This window comes from Papaver somniferum, chromosome 3 (assembly GCF_003573695.1).
Source record: "Papaver somniferum cultivar HN1 chromosome 3, ASM357369v1, whole genome shotgun sequence".
NCBI classification, from domain to species: domain Eukaryota; kingdom Viridiplantae; phylum Streptophyta; class Magnoliopsida; order Ranunculales; family Papaveraceae; genus Papaver; species Papaver somniferum.
Window position 1 is genome coordinate 117,842,679 of NC_039360.1, and position 27,566 is coordinate 117,870,244.

Sequence of the window (27,566 nt, forward strand, 5' to 3'; positions counted from 1 at the left end):
GGATGCAGTAGAAAGCTTACTTAATTATTCTAGAATGACAGAATAACTTTTTTTAACCCAACTATACACAAATCAAACCATTTCTTGCCCCATCTCAATATATATACAAATGGGGTAATGCCAAGCTTGTTACCAAGTGGCACGATGTGCAGAGAGATTCTCATGCACTATTTCTGGTTGATATTTGTGAGCGGTGCCGGTTATATAATCATCGTAATGATGATAATCAGGGTTACTAGAGCTTTCTAACTTCCTCTTCATTTGACCAGACAAAAGATTTTTCTGATGTATTGAAACTGTGTCAACAACATGAGAAACCGTTTTATTGGATCTACTTGTGTTGACAGCGTGTTTAGTTCGTACATCATGATTGCATGATTTTACATGTACGAACCATTATCAGATCGATTATTAGACTTAACTAAATTAAGTTTTTCTAAGAATCTAAAAACACTTTCAAAAACTTTAAATAGATCTTTGTCAATTGATCCATCACGATAGTATTCCTCAAAAAATATTAAGAGTTAATCTAGTGAGATTCCATATCTTTGAGCTTAAAGAACGTTTTCTCAACCTTCCTTTCTTATTAATTTTTCCTTCAGATTGTTTTTCATCATCTAAGTTTTCCAAGGTCTTAGATAAAACGATATTATTATGAGAAATCAGATGTTCTGTCCATAATAATCTTCGAACAATCTTTAAGGGGTTCTGGCGTGCGTTACAGATGCCAAGAGAAAGTTTTCCAAAGAAAATTCCCATAAGGAAAATTTTAAAGGATCAATAAAACACAAACTTATTAGGTTTATAGTGTTTGCCTGCTCTGATACCAATTGAAAATGCGGGGGGTCTAACAACCACACACAACAATTCATTTGGCAATATGAGAGGACTTACTCCAATATACTTTCTAGAGAATCAACTAGACAGTCAGATTCAAGCTAGAGTAAAGTATATCAAAGAGTTTAATATCTCTAACTCTTGATTCAATCTGCAATCAACAAATAAAAATCTGTGAGCCCGATTGAATAAGAGGAGTAACTTGAACGATACCAAAGACCAATGTTCATGTGTCAATCAATGTAAATCAACAACCAAAGGTTGGATATTCTAATTGATTGATCTTAACGCACAACCTGTGATATTTCAATTATATAACAAAATATAATGCGGAAAAGAAATAACACAGACACCAGAATTTTGTTAACGGGGAAACCGCAAATGCAGAAAAACCCCGGGACCTAGTCCAGATTGAAAACCACACTGTATTAAGCCGCTACAAACACTAGCCTACTACCAATTAACTTCGGAATGGACTGTAGTTGAACCCTAATCAATCTCACATTGATTTAAGGTACAGTTGTGCTCCTTACGTCTCTGATCCCAGCAGGATACTACACACTTGATTCCCTTAGTTGATCTCACCCACAACCAAGGTTGCTACGACCCAATGTCGAATACTTGATAGACAAATCTGTCCCACACAGAAAAGTCTATAGGATTGAATAAATCTGTCTCCCACAGAAATACGCAAGAGTTTTTGTTCCGTCTTTTGATAAATCAAGGTGAACAAGAACCAATTGATAAACCGGACTTATATTCTCGAAGAACAGCCTAGTATTATCAATCACCTCACAATAAACTTAATCAGCGAAACAAGTTATTGTGGAATCACAAACGATGAGAAGAAGGTGTTTGTAATTACTTTTCTATATTGCCTATCGGAGATATAAAATCTCGAGCCAATTATTTCAATTGTACTCAACACGATAGAAACAACAAGATCAGATCACGCAACTACAAAGATAATAGTTGGGCCTGGCTTCACAATCCCAATGAAGTCTTCAAGTCGTTAACCTACAGAGTATCGAGAAGAAACCTAAGGTTAAAGTAGAATCGACTCTAGTTATGAAACTAGCAACACACAGGAGGTGTGGGGATTAGGTTCCCCAGTTGCTAGAGTTCTCCTTTATATAGTTTTCAAATCAGGGTTTGCAATCCAAGTTACCTTGGTAACAAAGCATTCTATAATCAACGTTAGATGAAAAACTTGATTCAACCAAGCTAATATCTTTCAACAGTTAGATCGAACTTCGCTTGTTACACACAAATGAAATGTAACCTCATTTAGGTTTATGTAACCGTACCTAAACGTGTACATCATGTTGGTTCACAAACAATTAACCGAGGTTAGCCATATGATTACTCTCATATCAACCTTATTCATCTTAATCATAACTAGTTCAATTGACTCAAATGAAACTAGTTAAAGAGTTGTTCAATTGTTATAGAAAACACAACTGAAATCAAATCGGTTTGATTCACTTGATTTAAATGTTTAAGTCAATGAACTGACCGATTTGACAAAGTAACCATCTTAAGTATGTGTACATGTATGCGTACTTAAGCAACCAGATTTGAGTTTGTTAAGTTTCCAAACTCAGCAGAAATTTTCGATTCGAAAACTTCCGCCAGTATGCGTACGGGTACGCATACTTAAGATGACTAGTTTAGGTGTTTGTAAACTCAGCAGATATTTTCGGTTCGAAAACTTCCTCCAGTATGCGTATGGGTACGCATACTTATCTTGTCTTCTTCACCAATTTGGTATACACGCATATGCATACACTTGGTTCCCGGTTTATGGATTTATACACCAATGTGCGAACACACTATATATGTTTATATCCAAACATGGTTACATTCACAACTTTTTATTTCAATCATTGAAACATTCTTCTATAATGACAATAGTTGTTTTCACGCACTATTAGCATCAGAGCAATTTTCAAGATATTGAAATAATCATTATCGAAACACTCCAAGCCTACATCAAATGATTGTATCACACAGACCATGTAAGATATTACTCGACAATTTTCTCATGATATAAGATGAACTTGGTCGAAGCGAAAGCTTACCAACACATATTTCAAGAAATATGTAAGCGAGATATACTCAGCTCGAAATCTCAAATGTGTATCGAGAAAACTATATCTTAACACGACTTATGTCTCAATATAGGAGATAGTTGAAATAGACTTTCCATGTGATAGATGAGTTCAAGTCTCCACATACCTTTTGTCGAAGAAGTTCCACAAGCTCCCCATAGTAGTTCTTCATCTTCAAATGACGAACTCTGTGACATATAAGCTCAACTACACTATCTATGTCCTAGTCTGAGACATCTATAAATAGGATAGAAATCAAGACTTATATTTTTGATCACTAAATTGACAAACATGCTTGAGATAGCAACGCATGCGAGTTCGACCGAGCAGTGCTCTAACAATCTCCCCCTTTGTCAATTTTAGTGACAAAACTATCAATACATATGGATTACAAAATAGATAGAAATTGTAGCTTCTCATCCAAATGCTTGATATCCTTGGCATCTTCAACGCGACTCTAAATCTTCTTCACTTCCAAGTACTCCATGATCCTAAAGGTTGTAAGTTCAGCATCACAGTTGTTGAAGATCCATAGCGATAACAATGAGAAAACAAAATGCTCTCAATCATTGTTATACAGTGTCATATTATTATTACACAACATCAAAGTTCAATTGTATCACAACTTTGACCGAGCAGTGCTCTAACAACTTTCATTAACAGAAACGCAATATTTAATATTTGCATACGTGACTGTGGTATAGTGATAAAGTCATTGGTGGTGATACTAATTGTTAGAGCACTTCTCGGTCGAACTCGCTAGCGTTGCTATCTCAAGCTTGTTAGTCAAGTTTAGTTGTCAAAACTATAAGTCTTGATTTCTAGTCTACTTATAGCTAAATCTCGGATTAGGATAAAAAGTGTAGTTGAGCATTAGACTTCACGGCGTTCATTGATTGAAGACGGAGAACTACTAAGGGGAGCTTGTGGAACTTCATCAACAAAAGGTATATGGAGACTTGAACTCATCTATCACTCAAAAGTCTATCTACTCTATCTCATATTTGAGAAAAAAATCGTATAGCTATATAGACTTCGATTATACACATTTGATATTTCGAGCTGAGTTTAACTCGCTTACATATTTCTCGAAATATGTGTTGGTAAGCTTTCTCTTTAACCAAGTTCATCTTTTATTCTTGACAAAAGTCAAAAGATGATCATGTGAAAACCGCCTTGTAACATCTTACATGATTTGTTTGAGATAGTCATTTGATGTACACTCGGAATGTTTCGTATTGATCATTTGGTCACTTGAAAATTGCTTTGAAGCTAATAGTTTGTGTGAGACAGCTATTCCTGTCTTCCGAGAATGTTTCAATGATTGAAATTGAATTTTAGAACGATTAACCATGATTGGATATAAACACAGTATGCGTACTTGCATATGTGTAGTCCAAGACCGACAATCTAGTATGCATACCCGTATGCATACTGGTTGGTCAGGAGAAGTCCGGGAGCTATAGTATGCATACCCGTATGTGTACTGGCAAAGTCAGTTGAAGTTCGAGAAATTTAGTATGCGTACCCGTACGCTCACTATATTCAACTGAGTTCGGATGTGAACGACAGTATGCGTACCCGTTTCATACTGGCGAACACAGTCCAAGTCTGGCTACTTAGGTATGCGTACCCGTTTGCATACTTGAGTAGGTATTGTTCTAAAATCGGTTTGTTCATGAACTAATACATCTATATATTAAGGAATGCAATCTTTTGCAAACCGTGGCTATAATTTTCATGAATTGATTCGAGTGAATCAAGATCGATTTTGCTTCAATTGTGTCTTGTATACTTCTATGAGAATATAAACAATTGAACAACTCTAGAACTAGTTTCATTTGAGTCATTTGAAATAGTTATGGTTAAGATGAATATGGTTGATATGAAATTATTCATATGGCTATCTTCGGTTAACTATTGTTGAGCCAACAAAGGTGTACACATTTAGGTACGGTTACTCATATCTTAATGAAGTCACTTTTCGTTTGTGTATAACAAGCTAAGTTCGATCTAACGGTTGAAAGATATTATCTTGAGTCTAATCGGGTTTTCATCTAACGGTGAATATTGAATGCTTTGTTACCAAGGTAGCATTGATTGCAAACCATGATTTGAAGACCATATAAGGGAGAACTCTAGCAACTGGGAAACCTAATCCCCACAACTCTTGTGTGATACTAGTTGTGACTAGAGTCGATTCTCCTTTAACCTTAAGTTTTTCCAAAACCCTGTAGGTTAACGACTTGAAGACTTCATTGGAATTATGAATCTAAACCCAACTATTTTCTCTGTAGTTGCGTGTTCTGATCTTGCTATTTCCTATCGTGATTGGGTACTATCTTCTCTATGATTGGCTCGAGATTTAATCTCCGATAGGCAAGATAAAAATTAGTCACAAACATCTTTGTCTCATCGTTTGTGATTCCACAATACCTTGTTTCGCTACCATACGATTAAGATTATTGTGAGCTGATTGATATTTCTAAGATGTTCTTCGGGAATATAAGTTCGGTATATCAATTGGTTCTCGTTCACCTTGATTTACCTAAAGACGGAAAAAAAACTCATAGGTATATATGTGGGAGACAAATTTATCTATTCAACAGACTCTTCTGTGTGAGACAGATTAGTTTATCAAGTCTTCGACTTTGGGTCGTAACAACTCTTAGTTGTGGGTGAGATCGGCAAAGGGAATCAAGTGCGTAGAGTCATGCTGGAATTCAAAGACTTCAGGAGCGCATCTGTACCTTGATCAATGTGAGATTGGTTAGGGCTCAACTACATTCCAGTCCGAAGTTAACTTAGAGTAGGCTAGTGTCAGTAGCGGTTTAATACAGTGTGGTGTTCAAATCTGGAGTAGGTCCCGGGGTTTTTCTGCATTTGCGGTTTCCTCATTAACAAAATTTCTGGTGTCTGTGTTATTTCTTTTTCGCATTATATTTGTTTATGTAATTGAAATATCACAGGTTATGCGTAAGTTCAATCAATTGTGAATCCAACCTTTGGTTGTTGATTAAATTGATTGACACTAGGATATTGGTTTTTGATATCGTCCAAGTTATTTCTTATATTCAATCGGGCTCGCAAATTCCTATTTGTTTGATTGCAGATTGAATAGAGAAATTGAGACATTGTTAGAGCATAGCTCGGTTAACCTCGCATGCGTTGTTATCTCAAGTATGTTTGTCAATGTTAGTGATCAAAACTATAAGTCTTGATTTCTAGACTACATAGCTAAGTCTCGGACTAGGATAGAAAAGTGTAGTTGAGCTCAAGGACTTCATGGCGATTCATCATACAACGACGAAGATCTATACAAGGAACCGTGGAAATTCATCAACAAAAAGGTATGTGGAGACTTGAACTTATCTATCACTCAAAAGTATATCTCTTCTATCTCCTACTTCTTATGAGACAAAAGTCGTATGCTATATAGACTAGATCATACACATTTGACATCTCGAAATCGTGTGTTGGTAAAGCGTTTCGCTTTGATCAAGTTTATCTTCACCTAGTGACGAAAGTCATGAAAAGTTTCAATCACTTTGAGAATTGCTCTGACGTGAATCGGTCTGTGAATAACGGCTACATATCTTCCTCTGAGAATGTCTCAATGATTGAAATGAGAGTTTAGATTACATAACCATGTATTCCTTGAACCGAAGTTTTCGAACTTTGTTGATCAAGAGAAATCGGGAGGATTGTGGAATTGGCTTGCCAAGTCCGCGAACCTAGTTCGCCGACTCAGTCCGCGAACTGTCGGAAGTTCTCGATCGAGAATTTCTGCTGGGATTTTCCAAAACTCGTTTGTGTGCTAAGTCTGCGAACTCATTCCGCGAACTGGCGGAAGTTCTCTTTCCGAGAATTTCTGCTGAGTTTGGAGAACTCAACCGATTAACTTAAGTCCGCGAACTTGTTTGTGAACTTAAGAGGTTATGATCTAAAGATGTGCTCTGAACATGAAACATTAAATTACTAAGGAATGCATTATGCAAACCGTGGCTATAATGTTCATGAGCCGATTCAATGGAATCGAATCATCTTTGTTTCAATTGTGTCTTGTGTAGTTACATAAGATCTCATAGCAATTGAACAACTCTTTAACTAGTCCACTTGAGTCAATTGAACTAGTTATGGTGAAGAAGAACAAGGTTAATATGAAATGCTCATATGGTTAACCTTTTGGGTTACTATGTTGAACCAACATACACGTACACGTTTGGGCATGGTTTTCACGAACCCAGTAAACGTCTACCCAAGTGTGTGTGACAAGCTAAGTTTTCGATCTAATGGTTGAGAAATATTAGCTTGAATCTAAATCAGGTTTTCATCTAACGGTGAATAAGGATTGCTTTATAACTAAGGAAAAACCCTGATTTGAAGGATATATAAAGGAGACATCTAGCATTGTGCAAAACTAATCCCCACACGTCTGTGTGCTACTAGTGCGCCCGCTAGAGTCGATCTCCATTAACCTTTGATTTTCTTATCTAAAATCAGGTTAACGACTTAAAGACTTCATTGGGATTGTGAAGCCAGACCGATACTACTTTATCGTAGTTGTGTGATCTGATCTTGCATTTTCTATCGTACGAGTACAATCGATTGATTGACTTGAGATCGTGAGAGTTCTCCGATAGGCAAGATAAAGAAGTCACAAACATCTTCGTCTCACTGTTTGTGATTCCTCGACAATCCGCTTGTGTAGTCAGGAAGGATTGTAGAGAGGTGATTGATTAATCTAGGCTGTTCCTTGGGAATATAAGACCGGATTATCAATTGGTTCCTGTTACCTTGATTTTATATCTAAAGACGAAACAAAACCTAGGGTTTATCTGTGGGAGACAAATTTATCCCTTATAGACCTTTCCGTGTGAGACAAATCTGTTTATTATCAAGTCTGTGATTTTGGGTTACAACAACTCTTGGTTGTGGGTGAGATCAGCTAAGGGAATCAAGTGCGCAATATCCTGCTGGGATCAGAGGCGTAGGAGTACAACTGTACCTTGGATCAGTGGGAGACAGATTGGGGTTCAACCATAGTCCAGTCCGAAGTTAGTTTTCAGTAGGCTAGTGTCTGTAGCGGCTTAATACAATGTGTATTCAATCTGGACTAGGTCCCGGGGTTTTTCTGCATTTGGGGTTTCCTCGTTAACAAAAATTATGGTGTCTGTGTTATTTTTTTTCTGCATTATATTTTATATAATTGAAATAATACAGGTTGTGCGTTCGTGATCATCAATTGGAAATCCAACATTTGGTTGTCGATTGATATTGATTGATCCTTGGACATTGGTCTTTGGTACCGTCCAAGTATTCCTTGTATTTGATAAAGACTCGCTATTGTTTTTAGCTTGAGTAAAAATCAAATCAAGAGAGAGATATTAACTCCTTGAGATACTTTTATCTAGATTGAGTCTGACTGTCTAGTTGATTCTCTAGCAAAGTATTTTTGAGTTAGTCCATACAGATTGCTAAGCGAAATATTGGGTGGTGTTGTTAGACCCCCGCTTTTTCAATTGGTATCAGAGCAGGCAAACACATTAAAGACCTTATAAGTCTGTGTTTGTAAGCGATATGACTCTATCGACAGTAGTGCTATCTCAATAAATGCACCACCAGATCCAGGGAATTCAGAATTTTCTTCCATGAATGATTTAATTAAATATGTAGAAGAAATTATATCTAAACCTCCACCAGGTTTAAAATCCCTTGAAGTGTTTTCAGGGCTTGAAAAGAAGCTTGAGAGCTTATCTCTTGATGTTGAGTTATACCTCAAGAAAGAGAAAGAATCTCTTGACATGATAAATCAAGTTATGATGAATAATATTTATATTGAGGTTGATATTGATTTCCTAATCAGTGAGAGCAATGCTCCTCCTCTGCGTAATCTAATTAGTTGTAACAAACTAAACGAATTACAAGAGGAGTTTAAATCTCAGTCATCTGAGTGTATCACCTCAAAGCATGAATTGATTCGTTGCTCAATTCCTGATACTTCATATCAAGATAGTAGTATTGCCTTATTTTATGAAGAAGCTAGGATGTCTCTGTCTATCAAAAGAGTTTCCCCTCGCAGTACTAAAAACTATCTGCAAAAACTGTTTTTTATAAGTTGGAAAACAAGAAATCAGAAACACAAATCCTTTTGGGTTCTCTTGAAGTTCTTTGATAGACTTATAAAAACAGTTCCTTGGGTGTTTTTCAACACTACAAGATGTAAAAGTTGCTGGAAAGAAACTCTCTCTTGGTGCCATGGTGATCAAGACAATGTTCATCTAAACACAACTTGTTTGTGTTGAAAGTGCATCCTCACCAAAGAATGCCCTGTTACGGTAAAGGAAGCACGAGAACTGGGGCACACAGATTGTGTTCAGTAAGGCTGTAGAATTCGATTGAATTCTTATAAAAAGGTATGTCTATAAACTTGAGCAATATTTGTGTTTTTACTTGATTAAGTACTTATTATGATCCATGTACCTTGCTTATCGTTCATTTCTACCTAACTTGATCCGTGTTTCAGGTTCTTATATGTTTAGGTTTGAAAATAGCTGTTCAGGATGTTTGGAATTTATGGTACACATTCCAGGGATGAATACCATCATTTAAAATCAAAATCCAGGGGTTTAAGTTCGCAAACCCAGTCTGCAAACTTTTTTTGTCATGAAAATTCGTTTGCAAACCCGTATGCATACTTGACGTCGATATTCGGTAAACTTGTCTTGGCCGTAACTTCTTCGTCCGAACTCGGAATGAACTCATTATTTTTGAATTCTCTTCCTCTTTGAATTCTCTTCAAAATGGAGATGAGAATTATTGATTTTGGATGAGTTAAGATTGGTATTTGTCCTGTCTCTTGTTTTTGAGTGTTTTGCTCCATTTCGTCGCACTTGTTCCACTTCTCTTGGACTTGGGCAATTGGATTCTTGGAGTAATACTCTTCTAAGCTAATTTGTAGCTTTTACTAGAATGTTGTTGGTGCATCACAAAGAAGGAAGTTCAAGAATGGAAATTAGTATGCATTGCTATGGGATTCTTGAATGTTCACAATCATCCTTTGTGAACTATGGTGCATGGTCGTTCGTGACTTTGTATGTTCTTCTTTGTGAAAATCTTTTTATATGCCTTTGGTAGCTATTCTTGGTATAAATCCGGGCGAAAAAGATTGATTCTACTCTCTAAAGACAAATCATCTTATATGTGCATTACGAGTTTGTTTTGATGCCTAGGAAACTTCTTATGAGAATTTATTCTTGTTTTTGAGAAGGATTACTAGAGTTTGGAATAGAAAATATTGTGATTACACATAGCTATGTCCAACGTTTTCATCTTCATGTTTTTAGATTTATTTGTTTAAATTCTAAAACTTTTTGGGAGATGATTTTTGCAGTATTAATCTGTTTGATTTTGAAGTATTGCAATATTTTTATGGGATATGTATTGTTTGCGTCCGTGAACTTGAAGGTCTCATATGTTGTCAAAAGTAAAGTCGTTCATAAATTGGTATTCGTATTGATGAAAGGACGAATGGACTTTTGACAAATACAAAAGTTATACCTATGCAGTCATGTATTTGATGGAAAATAGGGTAAAATCTTTTGTGTGACAAGGATAAAGTCTATCACGTCGTTATGCAAATAGTGATGGAAAATAGAATAGATCCTTGTATGTTATCCACTGTATTGATCTTCATTGATCCATTTTATTATGTTTTACCGTGAAGGCTCCATTGTGTGTCTTATGTTGAGCACCTTACAACTAAGTCGATTTACCTTGGCTTTGTTGGTTGTTCCATAAGATGCTATATGTCGAGCATTAAAAACTAAATTAATCAACCTGTTTGGTTATTTAGTTTGTACTCCATAAGTTTTCTTTCTTATTTCGAGTACATGTACGGTTAAGGTTGTCATATTCTATGATGAACTTAGTCGGGGTTCCATAAGTTCTATTATGTTGAACCCAAAATAATTAAATTGATTACTTCGATGATTAGTTTGGTTATTTGTATTCCAATTAGATTAATTATAGGTTCTCTTGTAATTAATCTAGTTGAGTTTTCATATATTCCACAAGTTCTTGTGTTGAGTATATGAAAGGCTACACTATCATGTTCTTTGGTTAATGTAGTCATATATTCCGTAAGGTTTTCCTTATGTTGAGTATTTGAACGGTTAAGTTAGTCATCTCCGTGTGATTGACTTAGTCGTAGCTCCGTGAGTTTACTTATGTTGAGCACCTTCAATTAAATTGATCATTTTTGTGGTTTGATTTAGTTGCGTATTCCAATTGAATTAATCATGGGTTTACTTGTGGTTAATTTGGTTGAGTTTTGGATATAGAAAATCATTCCTATGGTTTTTGGTATCCAATATAAAATCCTTTTTTTTCTTTCGAAATTAAGGTCGCTCTTGTTGTTCTCTCGGGAATGACATCAAATGGGGGAGAGTTCTTTTGAACTTGTGCTTAATGGTAATATCTTGCGGGGAGTGCGGCTGTGGAATTTTATAGGGGTTATCTTGTATCTTAAAACTCCTTGATGAATGTTGTTAGCTTCGGCTATTAGATTGCATCTAAATTAAGTTGGTATGTATTTTTTTTTTGTCATGAAATGTCTCTTGTGGAAATTTCATTATGATCCCATTCTTGTACCTTTGCCAATTTTATTGACAAAAAGGGGGAGAAATATTGTAGTTCACACTACAAATACATATGGTTTTCGGATCATTGTGTAAGGGGGAGTGGTTTCCATGACCGAGATGGAGCATTGACTAAGGGGGAGTGATACATATCACCGTAGTATTATTGTTAAAGTCGTGATACAATTGGACTTTGATGTTATATAATAATACTATGACACTGTATAATAATGATCGAGAATCTCGATTTCTCTCATTGTTATAGCTACGGATCTTCAACAACGATGGTACTAAACTTACAACCTTTGGGATCATTGGAGTACTTGGAAGGACGAAGATTTCAAGGAACGTTGAAGATTAGACTATGGAATAGGAGCCACTAAAGTTTATCTTTTTTGTATTTCATATGTATTAATATTTTTGTCACTAAAATTGACAAAGAGGGAGATTGTTAGAGCATATCTCGGTCAACCTCGCATGCGTTGCTATCTCAAGCATGTTTGTCAATGTTAGTGATAAAACCTATAAGTCTTGATTTCTAGCCTACATAGCTAAGTCTCGGACTAGGATAGAAAAGTGTAGTTGAGCTCAAGGACTTCATGGCGATTCATCATACAACGACGAAGATCTATACAAGGAACCGTGGAACTTCATCAACAAAAAGGTATGTGGAGACTTGAACTTATCCATCACTCAAAAGTCTATCTCTTCTATCTCCTACTTCTTATGAGACAAAAGTCGTATGCTATATATAGACTAGATCATACACATTTGAAATTTCGAGCTGAGCATTCATTGCTTATATTTTATCTCGAAATCGTGTGTTGGTAAAGCGTTTCGCTTTGATCAAGTTTATCTTCACCTAGTGACGAAAGTCATGAAAAGTTTCAATCACTTTGAGAATTGCTCTGACGTGAATCGGTCTGTGAATAACGGCTACATAGAGTCCTCTGAGAATGTCTCAATGATTGAAATGCGAGTTTAGATTACATAACCATGTATTCCTTGAACCGAAGTTTTCGAACTTTGTTGATCAATAGAAATCGGGAGGATTGTGGAATTGGCTTGCCAAGTCCGCGAACCTAGTTCGCCGACTCAGTCCGCGAACTGTCGGAAGTTCTCGACCGAGAATTTCTTATGGGATTTTCCAAAACTCGTTTGTGTGCTAAGTCCGCGAACTCAGTCCGCGAACCCAGTCCGTGAAATGGCGGAAGTTCTCTTTCCGAGAATTTCTGCTGAGTTTGGAAAACTCAACCGATTAACTTAAGTCCGCGAACTTGTTTGTGAACTTAAGAGGTTATGATCTAAAGATGTGCTCTGAACATGAAACATTAAATTACTAAGGAATGCATTATGCAAACCGTGGCTATAATGTTCATGAGCCGATTCAATGGAATCGAATCATCTTTGTTTCAATTGTGTCTTGTGTAGTTACATAAGATCTCATAGTAATTGAACAACTCTTTAACTAGTCCATTTAAGTCAATTGAACTAGTTATGGTGAAGAAGAACAAGGTTAATATGAAATGCTCATATGGTTAACCTTTTGGGTTACTATGTTGAACCAACATACACGTACACGTTTGGGCATGGTTTTGACGAACCCAGTAAACGTCTACCCAAGTGTGTGTGACAAGCTAAGTTTTCGATCTAATGGTTGAGAAATATTATCTTGAATCTAAATCAGGTTTTCATCTAACGGTGAATAAGGATTGCTTTGTAACTAAGGCAAAACCCTGATTTGAAGGCTATATAAAGAAGACATCTAGCATTGTGCAAAACTAATCCCCACACGTCTGTATGCTACTAGTGCGCCCGCTAGAGTCGATCTCCATTAACCTTTGATTTTCTTCTCTAGAATCAGGTTAACGACTTAAAGACTTCATTGGGATTGTGAGCCAGACCGATACTACTTTATTGTAGTTGTGTGGTCTGATCTTGCATTTTCAATCATACGAGTACAATCGATTGATTGACTTGAGATCGTGAGAGTTCTCCGATAGGCAAGATAAAGAAGTCACAAACATCTTCGTATCACTGTTTATGATTCCTTGACAATCCGCTTGTGTAGTCAAGAAGGATTGTAGAGAGGTGATTGATTAATCTAGGCTGTTCTTCGGGAATATAAGACCGGATTATTAATTGGTTCATGTTACCTTGATTTTATATCTAAAGACGGAACAAAACCTAGGGTTTATCTGTGGGAGACAGATTTATCCTCTTATAAACTTTTCTGTGTGAGACAGATCTGTTTATTATCAAGTCTGTGATTTTGGGTTACAACAACTCTTGGTTGTGGGTGAGATCATCTAAGGGAATCAAGTGCGCAGTATCCTGCTGGGATCAGAGGCGTAGGAGTACAACTGTACCTTGGATCGGCGGGAGACTGATTGGGGTTCAACTATAGTCCAGTCCGAAGTTAGTTTGCAGTAGGCTAGTGTCTGTAGCGGCTCAATACAGTGTGTATTCAATCTGGACTAGGTCCCGGGGTTTTTCTGCATTTGCGGTTTCCTCGTTAACAAAATTTCTGGTGTCTGTGTTATTTCTTTTCTGCATTATATTTTATATAATTGAAATAATACAGGTTGTGCGTTCGTGATCATCAATTGGAAATCCAATCTTTGGTTGTTGATTGATATTGATTGATCCTTGGACATTGGTCTTTGGTACCGTCCAAGTATTCCTTGTATTTGATAAAGACTCGCTATTGTTTTTAGCTTGAGTAAAAATCAAATCAAGAGAGAGATATTAACTCCTTGAGATACTTTTATCTAGATTGAGTCTGACTGTCTAGTTGATTCTCTAGAAAAGTATTTTGGAGTTAGTCCATACAGATTGCTAAGCGAAATATTGGGTGGTGTTGTTAGACCCCCGCTTTTTCAGACATAACTTTTGATGTACTTTTCTTAAGATTGAGTCAGGCTGTCTAGTTGATTCTCTTGAAAGTATATTGGAGTTAGTCCATACAGATTGCAAAGCGAAATATTGGGTGTGGTTGTTATACCCCCACTTTTTCACTAACGAGTTGAGAGTTTTTCAGTATAGGGGTCGGGAAAAAAAAGAATAAAGCGATACTTAAAAAGTTATTGAAGAATATTTTTATAATTACTTTCACATTTTAACGAATTTTTAACATCTAACCATGCTTAAAACAAAAATGATGGCAATAAGATTTCAATAAACATTTTGCTTAAAGCATTTTAACAATTAAAAGTATAACGATGGTAAGTGCATTTAATACCCCGGGAAAGTCATACATTTATAGAATTTATATAAATAAGAAATTCAAGAAAAATACATGTAATGTAATTGGTAAATAAACTTCATGTACTAAAAGTTTATGTTGATACTATGAGAACAGTAATAAATCACTATAGTTCAAACAAGAATTCGAAAATTGTTATTATACAAAATGAGTTCAAGGTATTCAACGGTTGAATTACTTCTGCTTGAGACATGTTTAATTATTGTTGCTCTATACTAATGGATATCCATCAGGGAGCATAATTAACATTCGTTACTAATGAAAAAGCTTATACTTATATAGTCAGAGAGTCCAAGAAAAATTGCACCAAACACCGACGACTCTTATGGAATTTCAGTAATTAAAGGAAATTTAATACATAAGGTTCTGAGCATACAGAACAAATACATAGAATATTGAAGGTACAACTTGGTGAAGCTCTAATATGTACGCGTGCATATATATGACTTCTTTTAAATGTAATCCATGCATTTGTTAACCATAAAACAAAAAGTTAAATTAAAATGAAAAAGCAAACAAGTCTTAGTTTTTCTTTTACTAACAGCTAAACTTAGATTCTCCTCCTTATTTAAAATCTGAATAAACACAAATAAGATCATATTTCAAATTAGTTGTAATTGTTCTTTTAGTATTCTCACGGATTGACCAATTATAAACCTCAATTCTTACTTTTCACGTAGACCAAAATAAACCTTAATTATTAATTTTCTCTATAACTTTATTACTTTTTTCTTAATCATGATTATATTAAAATTGATCGATGTATATATTCTAATCGTTCCCTTAAAAAATTTCCACAAGTACATCAATCGAAATGGAATTAACTAAGATTTTGGTGAAATGAAATTAACTAAGGTTTTGATACTTTTCCTAGGACCATTCTCTTGGAACTCCATAAACATCTTAAAATAGAAAGAAAAATGGTTCGTTTGGTGTCCCAATTTTTTTTGGTCCGGACCTGGGTTGCACAGAAGCGGACGCGGATACTACAAAATTCTCACATAGCTAGGATGCGGACACGTATATATATTTTTTATTTATATATTATTTATATATACAATCATGTATTTATACAATAAAGTCAAATGTTTCACTCCTAAAAATTAGAAAATGATGCTACATGTGTATAAATTTCAAAAGAAAAGAAGAGATCGTTTGTTTATACACGCCAAAGGTCAAGCAATCAATCACTATTAAACACATGGCACAATCAATCAAAATGCATTCTTAGAACAACAAATGCCCAATCAAGGGTATACGTGATGTCATTTCCAATTACACAACCCTAATAAAGACCTAAATGATTGATTTCAATGTTTGTCTTTCTTCATTTAGCTAATAATAGTAAAAATAAAGGAAGAAGTTTAAATAAAAATGAAAAAAAAAAACGCTTCAAACCCGAATCATCAGTGCATCCAAATCAGACACGTGCAGGACGCGCACATTGGTACGTCGGACACGCCTGGTGTCGGTGTCCCACGCGCGTCTCGTGTCCGACGCGAGTCGGATGCGGACACGGCTCAAAAAATGGAGCGTTTGTGCAACCCAGATCCGGACACACACTGAAAGGTCCTCTGTGTTCCTTTCTCTTAATTCTATTATGCACCGGAAACCTTGAATTAAAAATTAACGTAAATAAAAAATACTCTCTCCCTTTACCATTATCTCTGCCGGAACCAACAACACCTTCATAACCACTGTAACAAACATCACCATATCATAACCAACACTACCCTCACCACCAAATTATCATGCGAAAACAAAAAAAATCAAAATTCTTCCTTTGTGTTTTCTGATTTGAAACCGATTCTCCTTCGAAAAACGTGAAGTAATTTTTAAGTATCACATTACTCTTGACACGTGGATGTCTCAAACATAAAGGTTTTCACATGTGCCTGTATATATTATTTTCTACCATTATGGCAAGAGTTATACTCTAGTAATCTATAGTTTTTGGATTAAAGGTTGGATGTGATCCGGACTTTGCCGAATTCTCGGGAAAAAATTGTCATCATATTTTGGTTCATTTGAAAACATAGATGTTCGGTCGTTTTTGAAAAAGTCATTCTAATTCCGACAAATCATACAGAACAAATAAAAAATTTCTTGCAACAGACACCTCAAAAAAATGTTCAAAAGAATACTACGCCTCAGAGAAAAATAATTTACAGGCCTTAATGGTCGGAACTAAACATTTATTGGATATTTTTGATTGACGTTGCCTTTAAGAAAGAAGACTATTCTATGGGCTACGCCCTTTGATCAGTGGATTAAGAGACTTTCATGCACATCTCAGCAGGGTCGGAGTGGGCATCGTCATATTTCCATGCAGAGACAAAAGCTTTGTCAAAGGAAATCACGTTGTTATACGAAAACATCTTGTCAAGTGTATCCATAATAACAGACTGCAAAACTTCGACAGATAAAATTAACAAGGTACGCAACGAAACTTTTTGGACTGCGGAAACACCTTGCAGGAAGCTTCCAAGATACTAGAAAAATTTCCCCAAGCTAAGGTTAAGTATATGTTAGAGCATAGCTCGGGTGAACCCACCAAGCGTTGGTATGTCAAGTTTGGTTGTCATATTTTAGTATCAAAACTCATCTAGAGTCGCTTGATTAAATACTAGAGTTAACTTCGTTAAGGTTAGACTAGAAAGTCTAGGAATGTTGAGACATACAAGTATTACTCCGAAAACCTGAAGAATGAGAAGAATTAACGACTACAACGACGACATCATCGTTCCATTTAAGGTTAATAATATTGACTTGATATTGTTTCCATTCCTAACGTATCTTTCAAGTCATGCTATATTGAAAACATACATACGAAGCTGTATATATTGTATATAATACTTTAGTGGTGAGACTTGATCATAATAGTATGATCAAAGTGTCAAGGAAAACATATTACTGATAGACACATTTTTTGTGTCTGAATTTTCCTCAGTGTTCTGTATTGTTAGTGCTCAATTTTGTATTAATTTTGGTGTTTTGTGTGTTTGTAGGTATTTTTGGGAAATAAATATTGTTGGAAAATTCGGCTCGGAAAGTTGCTCGGAGCACCCCCGGAGGACAATTGCTATACAGACCCTCACTTTTGCTAAGGGTCACCCACGGCTATGTATAGCCCAAATTCATTCTCAGCACCCATGGCTAAGAGCTTCCACGAACATGATATGGGCACTCCATCCCCTACCTTTTGAAATCATTTTTGGCGGGAATTTGTTGCAGTCACGGGAAGAAATTTCTGTTCGAGAATTGGACGTATTTAAGAGAGATTCAATCACCGAAAATCGTTGGGCTGGACTTGCTAGGATTAAACAGGGTCGAGATGTCTTCTTGGATCGAGTAAACTGGGCTGGATAATCGTCTTCGACGAAACAGAAAGAAGATAAACTCGAATTTCCTGGATTGATCACAAAGAGATTTTGGGAGGATATTTGGTCGGATATTGATTGGTACTGAGCTGTAACGATGTAACAGGGCCGGTAATGTTGTTAGTTTTGAGAAATAGGGAAAGCTACATGGAATTGGAGAAAACAGGGGGCATGCATTTTTCTCGGGTTTTCTGTGGATTGAATATAGAAGATACGTGAAGATTTGTTGCTGCATGAGTGTGACTCAATTGTGTATGGGTTTACAGCGTGTTTGGAGCGTATCTGCTGAGGATTATCACGTGAATGAGAAGAAAAAGGAAAGAAAATATTCTCGTGAACTGGCAGGGAGCAAATGAAGATTTCGGGAGTTATTACACAATATTCTTGACCCTGTGAAGGGTATAAATAGGTGCTTCGAGTATCAGAACCAGGATGGAGAGTTAGGGGTGAGAACAGAGTATAGAAATTAGAGTTGCAGAGAGTTGTTGCTGCTGCCATTAGAGAAAAACACGAAGAACAATAGACTGCAAGTAGCAGTCGTTTTCTAGTGTCTTAAAACCGTTTCGTTTTCTTCCAGAAAAAGACTGTTGCTTCTGCGACTGTTTTGTGCTATAATTTTGTAACAGCTTCTTTGCAACATTTGTAACACCCGTAGACCATTGCAAATCTCTGTTTTATCTTATTTCTCCAATAAAAACACCATTTGAGCTATGAGTTATCTTTTTGAGTGTGTTTTCACCATGTGGAGCTAGAACCCATCACTGGGACGACGGAGGAAGCTGTATTTCATCCTTGGGGTAATTTAATAAATTCCTTATTTACTTTCTGCATAAATTTTAAATGATTTATGATTTCTATTCATCATTTGTTATCTTGTTAGATAGTGTATGCTTAGTCTTAGATGCTTTAGATACACTATGCTTGTAATTTACAATTGATGTTTTACGAAATCTACTTTGGCAAAGAATAGAGTTATTGTTTCTTTTGTTTTGAGCTATAAATGTCTAGGATTAATTTATGAACCCCATGAACATGAAAACCAGTGGAATCCCGAGTCCCGGTCTCTCTTCATCCTGTAACAAAATTTTTATATATATTTTCTTATTTGTAGTATTTTTATTTTATTAAAACTTAAAATCAATCCAATAAAGTCCGAGTGAACGACAACTCTACTTACCACTATTCAAAATTCCATCAATTTTTGGCACCGCCGACGCGGATTTGTGTATAGATTTGTTTTTAGGTTTTATTTTTAGGTTTTATTTTTATTATTTTTGTTTTTGTTCCTTTTTACGCCTTTTGGTATTTCTTGTTTTGTTTTCAGATTTGGAACTGAGCTAAAGAAAAGGGGAGAAAGTGCTGAAAACAAAAGCGAAGCCAAAGAAGAAAATAAAGGAGGAATCCAAAAGGAGTGAAGAAGAAAATTTTTGTATATAGATATTCTATTTATTATTTTTTTATTTTTTTAGAAACTGTAATTAAGGTTTTTATTTTTGTAATCTTTTATTTTTGGACATTTTTTGTTTTCGGACATTGAACTTTGGGACTTTATTTTTTTTAAACCCTACAGAAGGGTAGTTTTAAATATAAACTTTGTGCAGAGAAGGACGACGATTACGATATCGTCTCGGCCCCTCGGGTTCGTACACGACATTGGAGTTGTGGTCCGAGTCGACTTCAACGGTTCATCCCCCGTCTGGAACGGGAGGTAAGAATTCTAAATACCCGTGAATCCCCTGTCAGCGGGTTTACTGGATGATTTTGTATGCCTATATGTTGAGGACCTGAAATCGGATTTAATTTTCTAGTAAAGGGCAAGGCCTGGCCAAATCAAGATAAGGACTCGGATTTCATCACCGTTTCCTTCTTGCCCGCCTTAGGAACATGCAACCTACGCGAACCTAAGCCTAAAATTTTGACTAGAACGAGACCGATAGGGTAACGAGCTTAATAGGAAAGTCATTCGAGAAATATTGGTTATTCTTTTAAGCATACTTCGAAGTTCATGATGGTTTCTGTGAGTTGAATGCGTGACTGCGCCGCCTTGTAATGCGGTGAGGCCTTGGGTATCAAAGCTCCATGCAGCTTCCCTCGCCTCTATTCAACTTACTTTGACTCGGATTGATTCCATAGGGGTTTGCTTAAATTGTAACGAATTCCATTTCTAAGGATTAGAAGCTGGTCTAGAAACAATCTAAGTGGAGCCATCATGATTTTTTTTTGCTAAATAAAAGGCTTGTTGTGGTCGACTCAGCCTTCTTTGTGTTTGTTTAGAATTCCCTTGCAGTTAGGATGTCGAACTGGTATTATAATATCCAATACAATGAGTATCCGACTGAGCAACTTGGGCATTATCCTTTTTATGACCATAGTGTGAATAGTGATTGGTAACGCGAAACTTTTGAAGGTTATGGTCCATGCCATTGTGATCCCAATTACTATCCACATACCCACAGGTCATACGAGCAAAACAATCCCTCTATTTCTCTAGAAGAGTCTCTCAAGAGTTTCAATGAGTCAACACGGAAGTTATTTATGAAAGAGACTTATAATATTCTTCTCCCAGAAGAGTCCGTAGAGCGGTCAACTAAGATATCTCTAGAAGAGACCCTCAAGCAATTTACTGAGAGTACAAATAGGATTGTGGAAAAACTTGCTCAGGATAGTCTTAATTTCCAGTGTAGTTTTCCCAATACCACCCTCGAAAATAAGGATAGTTTTTATTCACATAATCAAGATGACGAGGTTAGAATTGGTAACACTACTTGTTTTGATAAGGTTCGATCATTTTCATGTTATTATAGTGATGATTATGATGAGGATAGTATCGATGAAGAACATGAAATATGTAGGCATAGTGATCAGGAATTTGTTACTCTGATTTAGCTTTATAATGATAGTGTTGTTTCTAGTACAAATCCAAATAATTTTAATAATTATTCACCTATTCAAAAGGATGAGGATTTGACTAGAGATACCACCGTTTTAGACGATGTAGTTCATGATCCTTTAGCCCGCAGTATGTTGGATAATCCATTATTTGATGTGCCTATCAGTGAATCGAAAGAAGTAACCATGATTAACACCTTAGTTAATGAGCCTTTATATGAAACTTTCTCTGATAATACTTTATATGATTGTGATGATGGTTTGGAGGAAAGAGTTTACGCTGAGAATATTGTTTTAGAGTCTAGCGATTTAGAAACACTAATCTTAGAAGACCATAAACTCGTAGAGATGAGTGAGGATGAACCACACTTAGAAGAATCAATTGACCATTTTTGGGAATCTGATGACCTAGAAATTAGGGAAGTTGTGACTAGTCTTTCTAGAGACACAAAAAACTCTAAGTTTGGGGGTGATTATCATTCCCCGTGTGCTTTAACTCTTAGGAAGTTTCCTCCTGTAGGACTTGACATTTGTGCCTCAACCATCTTACAAGATTATCTTCATACACATTTTCCCGAACCTAATGATGTCCATAGAGAAGCTCAGTTGTTAGAAACCCATCCTCTGGTTGATGTGGTTAACCCAGGCTATGATACCAAGATTGACTTTGTTTTCCCACCAAAAAATTTTCAACCAATTGTGGGAACATATGATTTTCAGATGTGTCGGTTATTAAGTTTTGAGACTAAACCTAATTACTTTAGGATATTAGGGTCGACACATTTTCTTAAGGAAGACCACCTCTTTCATTGTGGTCAGCTGTGTGATTCAAATCTGATTGACTTAGAGGATCCCCAGTTATTCAGGCTTTTGTTATGCGCTTCTAAGTTCTTACTTGAGTACTTCCAGACTCTTCATCCTGATCTTCAGAATGCCTTTTAGGAAATCCATTCCAGTAAAACTTCTTATTTAGACCCTTTTATAGAGCCTGAACCTGAACCACAACTAGATGTGGTTGTCTTAAGCAAGGGTATGTTCGGTATCTTCTGGGTCTGTTGCACTTTCCTCTTCTTGTGGGTAACACTTTTTGATCCAGATGACCCACAGTTATTCCGGCTACTTCTATATGATTATATGAGGTGACTAATTCTTCCAATGTCTGGCTGAAGACTTTAAACTTAGCACTTCTTGGGAGGTAACCCATTTTCATGCGACACGGTAATATTCTTCCTTATTTATTTTCCCTCAAGTGGTAATAGTTTCTCCTTGTTCATGTTTTCAATTTTATCTTTAGAACATTGAGGACAATGTTAGATTTAATTTTGTGGGTAAGGGAGAAACTTCTATCGTCACATAGTATCCGGTTAGCTAAGTTTACATACTGTTTCTCACCGAAAAGATATAAATTGGAATGCTAGAGATAACAATCTTTTGAGACATTAGAGAAAAAGACATTGAGATCTTTGAAATTCAGGAGAGAACTTGTTCCTTTTAGAGGGTAACCGTGATGGAAAGGCAAGTAGGTCAGAAGGAAATGCCAGAAAGACAAAGCAACCTCACAATGTAGTCTTAGTTACTGGATTACGACTCTCTCTCAGTAGAAACTTATCATCATCAACAAGCGGAGTGACATCAAAATTTATGAAAAAGTTGAAGACGTTTAAGGTTTAGAAGCAACAATAGAAAAGAATGATTCAAAAATCAAAGTTTAAGACTTAGTTACAAGAAGTTACAAGAGAAAATGATATAAGTTGTTGAAGTTCATGATACCAAGACATCACAAGTTGTGAAGATCCATGTTCTAAAGTCCTTCTCTCATGGCCATTTAAATTTTTGTCTTGTTATTTTTGTTTAAAAAAAAAATTTGAAAAATGAAAAATGAAAAAAATCATCGTTACGTTTTGTTCAATAAGGCCATAGGGAAGTAGAAATCTATAAGGCAAGTTTCAATCAAGAAATTAAGGAGAAAAGTTAAATTGTCAAGGTTCTACGAGGTTCGAGAGTTTATCATCAACAGTTGAAGCCGAAGAAAACGTTGTTTCTACTGAGCACTATGAGAGAGTCGAAGAGAGATGCATTTTGGTTGCTTTGTTAGTCCGCTTTCCATGTGGCACAAGATCTTTCTAGAACTGGTTCAACTCATCACACATAATTAGTCCAGCTGTGTAGCAGACATCCCTCTCATCTTTATCTCTCTCCTAATCTTATCCAGTTGTAAATCAGCAGACGCATCTTACAATGTTTATCTAGCCGTGTAGCGGATATCTCTTTATCTAGCAGTGTTGCGGATGTGTCTCCCCTTTTCTTTAGTCAGCTTTAGAGCTGGCACCTTTAATTTCTCTGGCAATTCTAGTTACTTGGAGATAGGTTGAGAATTTGTATGTCCTCGTAGCTCTTTGGATACTTGTGACCAATTAGAAGTCATGGTTTCGTGGGTACACCTCTGGTAAACCCTCCCGAGATTAACTTGGTTTTATTTTTCTAGAATAAATTTGCTCGAGGACTAGCAAATAATAAGTTTGGGGGTATTTGATAGACACATTTTTTGTGTCTGAATTGTCCTCAGTGTTCTGTATTGTTAGTGCTCAATTCTGTATTACTTTTGGTGTTTTGTGTGTTTGTAGGTATTTTTGGGAAATAAATATTGTTGGAAAATTCGTCTCGGAAAGTTGCTCGGAGCACCCCCGGAGGACAATTTCTATACGGACCCTCACTTTTGCTAAGGGGCACCCACAGCTATGTATAGCCCAAATTCATTCTCAGCACCCATGGCTAAGGGCACCCACGAACAGGATATGGGCACTCCATCCCCTACCTTTTGAAATCATTTTTGGCGGGAATTTGTTGCAGTCACGGGAAGAAATTTTTGTTCGAGAATTGGACGTATTTAAGAGAGATTCAATCACCGAAAATCGTTGGGTTGGACTTGCTAGGATTAAACAGGGTCGAGATATCTTCTTGGATCGAGTAAACTGGGCTGGATAATCGTCTTCGACGAAACAGAAAGAAGATAAACTCGGATTTCCTAGATTGATCACAAAGAGATTTTGGTCGGATATTGATTGGTACTGAGCTGTAACGATGTAACAGGGCCGGTAATGTTGTTAGTTTTGAGAAATAGGGAAAGCTACGTGTAATTGGAGAAAACAGGGGGGATGCATTTTTCTCGGGTTTTCTGTGGATTGAATATAGAAGATACGTAAATATTTGTTGCTGCATGAGTGTGACTCAATTGTGTATGGGTTTACAGCGTGTTTGGAGCGTATCTGCTGAGGATTATCACGTGCAGGAGAAGAAAAAGGAAAGAAAATATTCTCGTGAACTGGCAGGGAGCAAAAGAAGATTTCGGGAGTTAGTACACAATATTCTTGACCATGTGAAGGGTATAAATAGGTGCTTCGAGTATCAGAACCAGGATGGAGAGTTAGGGGTGAGAACAGAGTATAGATATTAGAGTTGCAGAGAGTTGTTGCTGCTACCATTAGAGAAGAACACGAAGAACAATAGACTGCAAGTAGCAGTTATTTTCTAGTGTCTTAAAACCGTTTCGTTTTCTTCCAGAAAAAGACTGTTGCTTCTGCGACTGTTTTTGATATAATTTTGTAACAGCTTCTTTGCAACATTTGTAACACCCGTAGACCATTGCAAATCTCTGTTTTATCTTATTTCTCCAATAAAAACACCATTTGAGCTATGAATTATCTTTTTGGGTGTGTTTTCACCATGTGGAGCTAGAACCCATCACTGGGACGACGGAGGGAGTTGTATTTCATCCTTGGGGTAATTTAATAAATTCCTTATTTACTTTTTGCACAAATTTTAAATGATTTATGATTTCTATTCATCGTTTGTTATCTTGTTAGATAGTGTATGCTTAGTCTTAGATGCTTTAGATACACTATGCTTGTAATTTACAATTGATGTTTTACGAAATCTACTTTGGCAAAGAATAGAGTTATTGTTTCTTTTGTTTTGAGCTATAAATGTCTAGGATTAATTTATGAACCCCATGAACATCAAAACCAGTGGAATCCCGAGTCCCGGTCTCTCTTCATCTTGTGACAAAATTTGTATATATATTTTCTTATTTGTAGTATTTTTATTTTATTAACACTTAAAATCAATCCAACAAAGTCCGAGTGAACGACAACTCTACTTACCACTATTCAAAATTCCATCAATTACGAAGTATAAACGCTTATCTTTTGGAACTTCGTAAATACGACATCGACATAATCTATTGTATATATTTATTTGACTATGTGTGCGTTATATAGGTATGATTTAATCCTAGAAAACTATCTATCTTTACATTAGTTTAAGGAAGTAGATGTATGAACTTGTTTTTCATAATCAAAAGGGAAATCATGATTGGTCTTGCTATTCTTTGAATATCTTTTTGGATAACCAATGAAAGATGACCTTGGTAGAACCTATCTTAACTTTGTTGAGACTTGAGGTATAACTGTTCATAGCCTATATAATATAGGTAGTTGTAATCGGTCATGAGCTACATTGTAAATCAAGTGGTATAACCGATTACAAGCTCTATTGGAATGCAAGTTGTAATCGGTCATAAGTTACTTTGGGAACCAAGGTATAACCGGTCACAAGATGAACTGGGAAGTTAGTTGTAATCAATCACAAGCTACCTTTGGGAAGCAAGGTGTAACCGATCACAAGCTAACTCGGGAAGCAAGGTGTAACCAGTCACAAGCTACTTTGTGAGCAAGGTGTAACCGATTACGTTCTGTATTGGGAATCATGTTATAACCGGTCATAACATATTTTGTAGTGATGGTTTAATCGGTTCCATATACAAAACCGATAACCATGGTTCACATATTTCTTCATGGTGTGTGTAAATTATGGTTTTGGGTTTGTCAAGTTAAGAATCTTCCGGATGATGACATATTTGAACATGTACATAACTCTTATCATTTATTGTTCAAAGATATTCTTTGATACTCAAGGTGATCTCTGGTCCGAAAAGGTGAAAAGCATTTAATTATAATTTTCATCATATATGTTTTAATTACCAACAATTAAAGCATATCCCCTGGAAAATATTATTAGTTAATGTGCTACACTAATAATAGAAGTTTTTCTGTGAGAGTTTTCGGAAATGCTGGTCAACATTAGTTGGATATAGAAAAACCGAATTTAGGTACTTTAATGCATATCTTGAGAATATTTTCGGTTTTGAAATTTCCTTGATGTCCAAACAACCTTGGTCTATAAATACTTGAGTTTATATTTCTTGCAAACTATCCTAAGAGCCAGGCAAACTTCATTCTTATAGTTTCTGGTGGAACCGTCTATTCAGAGAGGAAAGTACCCTAATTAGGAGAAATCTCTTACGACCGCTCGTTTAAAGACGTCTGTGGGATCAATAAGCTCTACGAGTACCGTTGGTGGGAAACTAGATAATTGTAGTTTTATTAGTTTTCGATTATTGATTTGATTGACTAACGGTTGTTGTAACTTTGATTGCACCTTGTTTGTCTCTTGAGAACCTTCTCTTCTGATATAAGGCTCACTCAAACTATATCAAAGTATCGACGGGATCTTTAGAACCATCTTCGGATCTAAAGACATCTTGTGATAATCCATTGTTAACAGACTCCATTCTGTGCGTGATTGATCACAAGAGGATTCAAGTGTTGTTGTGCAGGTATTTAAAGACAATAAAAGATTTGAAGACGAATTCTAATTAGTTTTCGTATCTTGTGGATTTAGTGCACAAACCTTGATCGTATGGGATCCAACTAGAATCGGTTTATCTTTGATAGACTTGATTTATTAGTTGTTTGAGATCGACATCGCTTTATAGTTTCTCTGTGAGATCTATATTGATTGATTACAAATCTAGAACTTGATTGTTTAGGTAATCAATATGTAGATTGATCTAACCAGACATAGGAGTTTATTAGATTAAACATAAGAGTCTTTGTCAACAACTCACATATCCTCTAGCAAGATTGATTAGAGTGGTTACCAAACAGATTCTTCCTTTGCTGTTTGGAATACGATCCAAAGGACTTGCTATTCATGTGCGTGACTCTAGAAGTCGAAGGAGCATGGATACTGAGGGAACTAAGTATCTAAGAGTAGTCTTCTTGGTCTCAACTATTTGAAGTTGTTATTATATTTTGTATAACGACTTAATTCTGAGAGTACTCAAAACTGGACTAGGTCCCGGGGTTTTTCTGCACTTGCGGTTTCCTCGTTGACAAAATCTTGTTGTGCCATTTACTTTATTATTCCGTAATTATATTTGATTTATATAATTTAAAGTAAATTGCACTAGTCCGTCAATTCTGTAACACTTGATATTGATCCTATAAAGTTTCGGTTATTACCGAACCTATTATCAAGTGCATACTTTATTGTCGTATCGTCTCGATCTTGTATCCGTAGTCAATCACACAAGTGATATTGTTGT